The sequence below is a fragment of the Aulonocara stuartgranti genome, assembly GCF_965226115.1.
Source record: "Aulonocara stuartgranti genome assembly, chromosome: 12".
NCBI lineage: Eukaryota > Metazoa > Chordata > Actinopteri > Cichliformes > Cichlidae > Aulonocara > Aulonocara stuartgranti.
This window is the reverse complement of record NC_138948.1, coordinates 36548517-36558045: the sequence shown is the minus strand read 5'-3', so window position 1 is coordinate 36558045 and position 9529 is coordinate 36548517.

Sequence of the window (9529 nt, the reverse complement as noted above, 5' to 3'; positions counted from 1 at the left end):
ATTCAAGCCTTTAAGAAAGGTTTGCATTTGAGACCATTTATATACAGTCTCTAATTTTCAGAGGCTCAAAATTATCTGGAAATCTCACAGGAAATTTCCAGTGAACTCTGATATCCAAACAGATCTGGATGCAAGTGAGACAAATTATCCTATCAGAGAGATGATAAAAACCTTTAGCAGTGGCTAAATATACAAAATACTATAGAAAGCAGAAATGCATTGGCCAGCTCAGCAACACTGAAAGGGCTGAAAGACTGCAAAGAAATGTAATGGATGAAACTCCTTCATGATATTTAGCCAAATGAGGAACTCTCTGAAGAAGGCAGGTGCACACTGTCAAAGTCTACAATCCAGAAAGTGGCTTCACGAATTTGAATACAGAGAGTTTACTATGAGATGCAAATACCTGGTTCCACTGAAAAAACAAACATCTGAAATAGGCTGCACAGCTGTCAGGCATGGTGGAGTCAGTGTTATAACATGGGCATGTTTGACTGCAAGTGGAACCAAGTCACTAGTGTCTACTGATAATCCGAGTGCTCTGAAATGTACAGGGCTCTACGCTCTGCTCAGATTCAAACAAATGATTCAGATACTGTTCACCTGCTGTAAGAGGTTCTTTTAGGTCTCCCACTTATTCTTTTTGTCCTCCACTTGTCCAGTCTAGTAAGGACACACTATGGCTAACATCTCTTTGGAAATCACCTTGTTGGTGAACAAGGCAAAAACAGAATTTTGTGTATTTATTTTTCATAGATCCAACTAAAGAAATGGGGACAAATATGTTTGCAGCATCCTGGTAGCAAAGTGTCTAAAGACAGAAAAGAACTGGTTGTCTGTCATGTGTAAACACAACAGTGGTTCAAGAACTAGATAAACAAAAACACCCCTCCGACAATGATCAGGAACAAGGACTGGACTGAAAAGGAGCATAAAAGCAGCCATTGTCCAAAGAAAAACTTTGATCTTTAAAAACGTGGAGTAAGAAATAATACAAAAAATATAAAGAACTTGGAGGTGGCTCAAGACTTTTTCACAGCACCATTTGAACAAACTTAATGATGACACTACTTCTACACTACAACAAGCATATCTTTCTTCAAACACAGTAAAAAACTTTTTTTTCCTTCTATTCTTCAACATACTTTGAGAGTTCGAGAGGGTAATTAATGCAAAGAAAAATGTAGGTTCTTCTGCCTTTGCACCATTTTAATGCAACTTAAATGTGTCATACAATGCTTGGATCTCAAGTAAAATGTCTATGGTATACTTATAACTGTTTATGTGGTATCAAATAAGTCTGTGAATGCTTTAAGTTACCTGTAACATGCAGGACCAACATTTTGTAGTCAGGAAAAACAGTCCCCAACATTTAAAACTCAATCCACCAAATGGTTCGCGCATCTTTCCTGGTAACACGACAAGGCTCCATTTCAAGCTCCTAAAACTCTTAAGGTTCCTTAAAGATGTGCTGGGAATTAATTGCACAGATATATTTCCACACAGTTTTGGGAACTAAATGAATTTTACTGTACTGTAATGTGACCTATATTAAGACATGACTCACCTGCACCAGTTTTCTGTGTTTCGTATGTAGCAAATACTATTACATTAATGCATTTGAAAGTTAGGAGTAGTTGCTCATCCACTCCAGTTAGACGCAAATAGTTATGCAACTACAGATGCACAGTTATTAAATGTACATTTACTTTGTCTTGATAGGAAATCACAGTGCTTCTAGTCGCTTTTCACACTGCAACGACTAATATAATATAATATAGGATTCCAGTCCCGTTACAAGTGGGCTGATTCTTCTTGGTTAAAAAAGACCAAGGTGTCTCTGTAAAAGCAAACGAGTCCTTAATGAAGGACTAATCTCAGCAAACCTCCATCTACTCTGTGCCAATGTATTATTAATGGGCAGGCGGCAGGATGGTGAGCGCAGGGCCCTCTCCTCACTAGCGCATTCATTCCTCGCTGCTCCATATCTGCTAGAGAAACTGCGCAGTGCGCACGTGCTGGAACACACGCGTGTTGTGCACACACGCGCAAACAAAGGTGTGCCATCTATTAAGAAACATTTTTAAGGGAGATTATTAACCTATTAGATGGCATTCAGTGGAGAACGCGAAACCTCTACAGATCCCCTGATATAGTCACAACATCAAATTGAAGGCAGCTTATTGAATCCCATGCGCACGCTCACGTCAATCAGCATTTCCTAATTGGATCAAAGATTACTTGTGGCAGCTGCATGAAACATCAAACGAGTAATTAAATGAAATAATGAGAAAATAAACCTTAATGTTGCCAAGTGGGAATGGAGGCGAGCTGAAGAACGTGATTTGGCTGTGTTCTCTGAAATTATCTCTCTCCGGCTCGGGCTAATTGCTGGAGGATGTCCTCTTAACTAAGTGTGAAAGGCTGTGTCTAATTACTGCAACATTAATCAGGCATTAGCATGTGATCACAAGGTTAACTTATCAGGAGGGGCCCAGAAGCAGCTGGATGTGTCATTCACCCGCAGTGCACTGGGCCAACTGGGCCACAAGGGGTAGTGCTTGTTCTTCCTGTGAGTCAATACCGAGAGTGGGAGCTGAAATCAAAGGCAACCATGTTGGATTGGACCTACTGAGGCTTTCATATTCCTCGCTGTGGAATGGGAAATGCACCCGATCAATGTCAGCTATTTAATGCTCAGCGTGGAGCTGAAATGAGCGCATTTATCGTCAGAGGGGATTCAGATTTTTAAGGTTGTGATTTGTTAACGTCTTACTTTGCACAGACACGCCGGTGGAAAGATCTTTACTTGCACGGCTCCGTGTGAGGAATTACATGGGCTGAAAGAATCTGCAGAATCAATGTCAAGCAATTGCGTGCTTGGTGGAGCAGTGGAGTCCGATGTAATGAAGATTGACTGGATGGTGATTGCATCCTAAATTGCCCAACAAGAAGAATACACATAAAACATCAGCCGTAACATATTGTTCCAAAAAATACGAAACAACTATTTTCCACATAGCAGCATCTCTCTCTCTCTCTCTCTTAAATAAGCTTAAAAAAAGATGTGGTGACTGTATTTCTGTAAGGACTGAACTTGTGTGTTTTTGGTCTATTTTAGTAACATCTCAGTGAAAAATGTGCTTGATGTAATAGCACAAAGCTGCTTGTGCAACTCTGAGTCATCGCATGCCAAATGGCCTGCATGTGTGTAGATTAAAGGTCATTTCTGGCAGCAGGTTGGTCCTGTGCCCTGACTTCATTACCAGCAGGTCCAGAGTAGTCTCATCAGGATTCCAGCAGGGCAGAGAAGCCATACCTCCAGCAGCCCTGCCAAAGGCGCTCATTTGTCAGGGAGGCATGGAGATCACAGGCCGACAAATCTCCCACGTCTCCCAGACTGTCAAGCTCCTTTGCCTGCATATCAAAGACAAAGGGAGCAGAGCGGGAGAGTTAGAGAGCAGCCATTCTATTTGGAGATGGTCGGCTGTTTAAATCCCCCCCCAGGCGCGCCCTTCGAAAACGCCTATTAGCCTGGGCGAGAGAGATTACAAGCAAATAAAATTACATTCATTGTGATATTTGATTTTATAATACCCCCAGAAATATAATTACACAGCACTCACACTTTTCATTTAAAAACCATTCGGCTGCAACAAAGAATCAGAGATAGGAATGAGCAGGTTGTGCATCCAGCGAGTGAGAGCACATTATCAGACCTGTTTCACTAGAAGTAACAATAATGGGAGAAGAATGGAAACACTAATAAGAATGTAATCAGGTGAGAGAGGAGGATTTAATGATATGGAACATAGGGCTTTATTTTCATCTGTCAGTCTTTGGGTGCACCAACAGGAGAGTGGGCTGCAGATTTTATTGTTTATTTTTTTTCTTTCTTACCGAGCAACACAAGGGTTAAACCGCCATCCCCCCCCCCTCAATCGCAGCTCAGCTGCAGCCTTTCTGTCTGTCAGGGTTACACCGAAAGCAAAATGGTTTATTACAGGGGGAATGTGGGCATATGCTGTCTGGCTTAAACCAACAAGCAGAAGGGAAGAGATAAGAGGCATTCTTGGGCGGCACAGAAACGAGACATGAAAAGGAGCCAGCATGATAGCAGTACTTGTTGTTCTGATGTGTTAAATAGCTGGCCTTCAACACCCCAATCAATCGCTGAGTGAGCCACTGTGTAGCCAAGGGCTGTGTGAGATAGCCAGATGGCTGAAGCCAGTAGAGCTTCGCCTGCTCTCCTGTGTCACTGAGGGATGGTCGTGAACATGGCCACACAGGCTGGGCAAAAGGCATCAAGTATTGCAGGTGGTTCAGGAGGTATCACAGATTAGGGCTTTGTGCAACAGAAGAAGCGCATCAGCAACATTTGTAGCCTCGTGTAGCTATCGTGCATTGTTTTGGCACTCTGATGAGAGAACTATCGCTGTAGATCTGACTGTCGGTAATGATGCTTACCAGCCATTGTGCGGTACTCCTGCCATTTGACACGGGAAAGTGGGAGGGCCGCCAATACGGTGAGGTGTGCGCACATGAACATCTGCGGGAGAAGACAAGTATTTTGTACTAGCTCCAAGACCTCCAGAGGCCCGCATTTACTAATCTGCAAACAATCTGCTCTCCAAGCCCCATTGCAAGTGGAAGAACAAGCCCCTTAAGCTGTGACATTAACGAACACACTGAGATAAGATAGGGTTTGTTGTTTTGGTGCATGAAACTCCTGGCTAGATAGGAGATAAGAGCCTTTCAAAGCATGTTTGCTGCCAGACAAATTTCCAAAGAAGCATGGGAGGCGGGGCTGAAGCCAGCCCTGGAATGCTGAAACGCCTGGTTGAAGCCAGTCTTATGAAGAATACAATCTCTTTGCCCTTTTCCACTATGCTGTGGGTGCATTCAGTGTTTTTGTGGACGAACATTACAACTCGATGAGAACGCAAAGTCAGTCTAGTGACCGTTGTGGCCACAGTGGCATTGACCGTGTGTTGCTGAAAGAAGTCAAAAACACAAAGAATGACCTCACATACAGATGATGAATTGTACAGTTTTTGTACAGTTTCCACTTCCTGAACCATTTCTAAGGCCTTGAACTCCAGTGAGAGTCATTATTCACAAATGGACAAAACAGCGGTGAACCTCCCGAGGAGTGGCCAGCCTCATCCAGGAGGTCACAAAAGAACCCAGAACGACATTAAAGAACTGCAGGCATCACTTGGCTCAGTTACAGGTAGTGTTCACGATTCAACAATATGAAACAGACTGGAGAAAAATGACATCCATGAGAGAGATCTAAGGAGAAAACACCTGCTGACCAAAAAGAAGACAAAGGCTCATCTCACATTTGTCAATAAACATCTTAATGATCCTCAAGACTTTTGAGAAAATATTCTGTGACCTGACAAGACAAAAGTTCCAATTTACTTAAATTCAATTGAGATGGTCTGTATGACCTTAGGCCTGCCATTCATACTCTACAACTACTTTTTCACACAGGGATAGGGTTAGGCTTGGAAAGCTGTTAATGAACGAGACCATCATTGAAAACCTGCAATTTGTATTTATTCGGGTTTTCTTTGTCTAATGTGAAAATTTGTTTGATGATCTGAAACATGTAAATATGACAAATATACAAAAAAAGCCGTTTGTTCATCCCCCAAAACAGTTGCAAGGATTATAAAAAATCTGAAAACATCTGGACTTCTTGAAACGTTTGCTTTCTGACATTTTTTTCTTGTATTTCCTTGTGTATGATGTCACTGAGAGTGGATATCCCTAATATGGTCATCTCAGGCAAACAGAAGAAGCCCCGCCTACCTGCTTTTTGTCTTTGTCTGATTGGGAACCCAATCGGAAGAACGAGTGAAATTGTAAATCATCCAAAAACACTGTTGTCACTGCTTTTGTAACTATATAAAAATATAGAATATTTTGTAAATAAAGCCATAATGCTAATAGTAACAGTAAATCACCCCCAACAAACCCTCCTCTAACCTCCTGAGAGAGCTGAAAACAAACTTAAGAATTTACTTGATCAAACACATCCCACCGCATTACTCCTAAGAGTTGTGCTTTGCACTGGGTCTTGAAGCTTGGCTCTAAGGGAAAACTGACAGCTGAATAACTAAGCTTTGTGTTTTCAGTAGAGGTCTCGCATGATTTTAAGTGGAAAAATGGGATGTTTGATTTTCAAATGTGTTGTTAATTTACAGAATGCAAAAACAGCCTTTTTGTCAATTTCATAGTTTCATATTCAAAATAAAATCCTCACACACGGAGAGCCAAGAACTAGGTGTCGTGTCTGTGCCAGCGTCAAACTGAATGAATACTTATGAATATGCCCACACCACCAGAGGGGATGGACTAAATCGTAATTCTCATTCTGTGGCTTGGAAAAAAAACCTTCTGCCTTCCCGGGTGCCAACGGCTCTGAGGCGATCCCAGTGATGAGCCAGGGAACGCTCTGCTAACTGAGCTCTGGAGAAATACGGTCACGGCAAGATCCGTATTCAAATAAACTTCACTCTTGGCCCGAGCACACAAGCCATGTTGTCACCAGCTGGCAGCGCCTCTCACTGCCCCTTCAAACACTGAGCCACTTTTGATTAACGTCTCTACGGCTAATCATGCGCGCCGGCTCTGCCAAATTGGACGAGCCACGTATGGCCTCCATTTTGCCCTGAAATCTCTTATTTTCTTAAACTCATTCGAAGCATTTCAGAAACTCCCTTTACACCGCCCACGTTTTGTCTTCTTGTGCCTCATGTCCATGCATAGAACAGAAAGGGTAGCGTGGCGGCACAGTGCCATCCTGTGAGTCTGCGAATGAGAGTCCTATCACTGCCAGATGTGCCCAGCTGCATAAATGTTATTCATTTTTATGGTTTGTGTACATAATACGGCCAGTGTTGGAGATTGTGAGGTTCCACTAAAGGCTGGAAAAATCCTCCAAGTTGAATCAAAGTGGAAAACTTATTTTGCCCGGTGGCTGCTCTGGACCTCCTTCTTTTCCATCTCCTCTAATTCTTTTCTTCTCCTCCCTGTCTCATATTGTGCACTTTGAGGTTCCTCTGTGACCGATTCAAGTATCCTCTTTCTTCTGGGCTGCATTACTTGGTCTGCTTGCCTAGCAATGGTAGCTGCGCTGTGAGACAGCTGGAATATTTGTCATAGGTCCAGAGGTGAAAAGACATTAGACAGCACTTTGTCACCAGGGCCTGGAATTCACACCATTTGGCTGTTTCCAAGTCAGCTCCTTAACCACTGACTGGCCTGGTTTTTGTCAGCTGCCGCTCTGTTGACACAGAGAGCTAAAAAAAGACGGGAACATGGAAGGATGCATGCAGCTAGCCTTTTTAGGTGGTCAAAACAACACGCATTCTAGAAAGAGTGCTGCGACAAGGATTCGCTGCCAAAGCCCTTGACTTGTGCGCTCTCCCTAAATTCGCAGTTCAGATATAGCTTAGTGGTTCAGAATGGCTCTCATCAGGGTTTTCTAACCCCCGCAGAGATGGACTTGAACTCTGAGCAAAGCTGCGGTCTCTCAAATCATGAGGCCCAGTGGAGGCCCCAGCAAATGTGATCACGGAGGGGGCCCCAGGTCTCATTACCAATCTCCATTTCAAAACAGCTTTCAAATGGGAACTAATGCATTAGCTCTCGCTGGGGGAAAAAAAGGATCTTGGGAGCCACCACATAGAGGCTCAAAAATGCTTTCATACATGTTTTATCAGTGGGGGAAGAGCTGCCCATCTTATTAGCTTGGCACTGTGTTATTAGCTGCCATTGTGCTCCATAAAAGCCCCTTAAGGCCTGTTCCACTGTTCTCTGAATCTGGGGTGAGCACTGTGCCAAGCGCTTTTTGGAGGTATTTGAGACCATGAAAATTCAATCCCAAACCCTCAGCATTCAGGTTTCTCACAGATAAATGAAGGGGATTAGTGGAACAATAAAACAATGTCTTACCTCAGATACCACCGTATCCTATTAATTGGGATTACAGTGGAGAAATGTGTCAAAGAAAACCAGACGCTTTTTTTTGCGACACGCTCTTACATTAAGTCCCGTCAAAGTAACAATGTTCCATCACATAGGAAATTGTGATCAAATAAATATAGAAAACTGTACAAAATCTCCAAAAAATAAGAAAAGAAAGAAAAAAAATCCCCCGGACACATGAATAATAGCTCTAGTAAGAAGCTGACAATTGCAAGCTCTGTAATAATCCACCTTGGGTTGGATATGCCAGGCAATGTGTCAATTGATTCCCATCTGATGATGGACTGTGTGCTGAAATAAATTGACCTTGCCAGACGATGAGTGAAATTGATGGAGCTTTTCATCTCCGGAGGGCCGTTCCACACTCAGCCGTAAAATGGATAGAGCACAGGACAGAGTGATTGAGTTGGGTGGGGGGGAATCTAAGGTGTGTGGTTTTCTCCAACTAAAGCTCGCCTAGTAAATAACAGTTACAGGAAGAAAAAAAATCCCTATGTGGTAACAGGTACAGGGGTTAAGTGTCTGCTGTTGACTAGATTATTAGGACTGAAAGCACACAGAGCTAAAGTGAGGCCGGCCACTGACAGATGCTACCCATAGGAAGAATATGTGGTTCAATTACCGAGAGGCTAAATTGAAAGCGATAGTGATTTAAGTCTTCCCAATACGCCAACCACATTCTGGCAAACAGTCTTTTCAAGGAGCCCTTTAAAAACCCTGTTGGAGTGCGTGAGACACAGGAGCACTATTGATTTTCAATAACATCCCCTAATGACCTGGCCACGGTTTGATCCACGCTGTCATTATGGGTTGATACCATGGGACTGGGATTGGTGGGCCTCACGGCGCACAGCAGCGAGATGAGTAGTCGGCGCATTATCGGCATGAATTGGCTGTCTCTGCTCAGGCAGCAGGCGCAGCCGAGGTCTTGTCAATAACAGGACAGGGCACCTCAGGGCTCCCTCTGCGGCCCACTCCAGAGTGCCTTCCGGCCTCATTAGAAAAGGAGATGAGTGGTGTGCACGAGGAGAGGAGGCATATGAGAAGAGAGGGGAGCCTCTTTTTCCACCAACTGATAGCCTGCCTCCCAGGCATTGCTCCTCTTAATGAGTCCAGACCGCGGGTCAATATGCCGCTGGGCTGCCAGTCAATACCGGTTACCTGCAACACAAACACTCAAAACCTGCTTTCATACAAAATCAATGTTCTATTAGTCCCTGCCTGTATTGCCTTGGCCCAATCTCATCGATCCCTGTGAAGAGCTCTGCAGCCCATGTATGACAGATTACGGTCAAATGATCTGATGGCTTAGGCTACTCTGCCAGCCAAGTCAGTTGGCTTTATGATTTTAAAGTAATATCTTGGTATCAGATGAGTAAATGCTCTAAATGCTAGAAACTAAGGCATCGCCGGCAAACCTATCAACCTCACATACACATAGCACTCAGCAGGTCCGGCTCACAGACAAAGTCACAGCTGGCAGCCGGCGCCGACGTCGAGCGCCAGAATTAAAGATGAGCAGGAAATG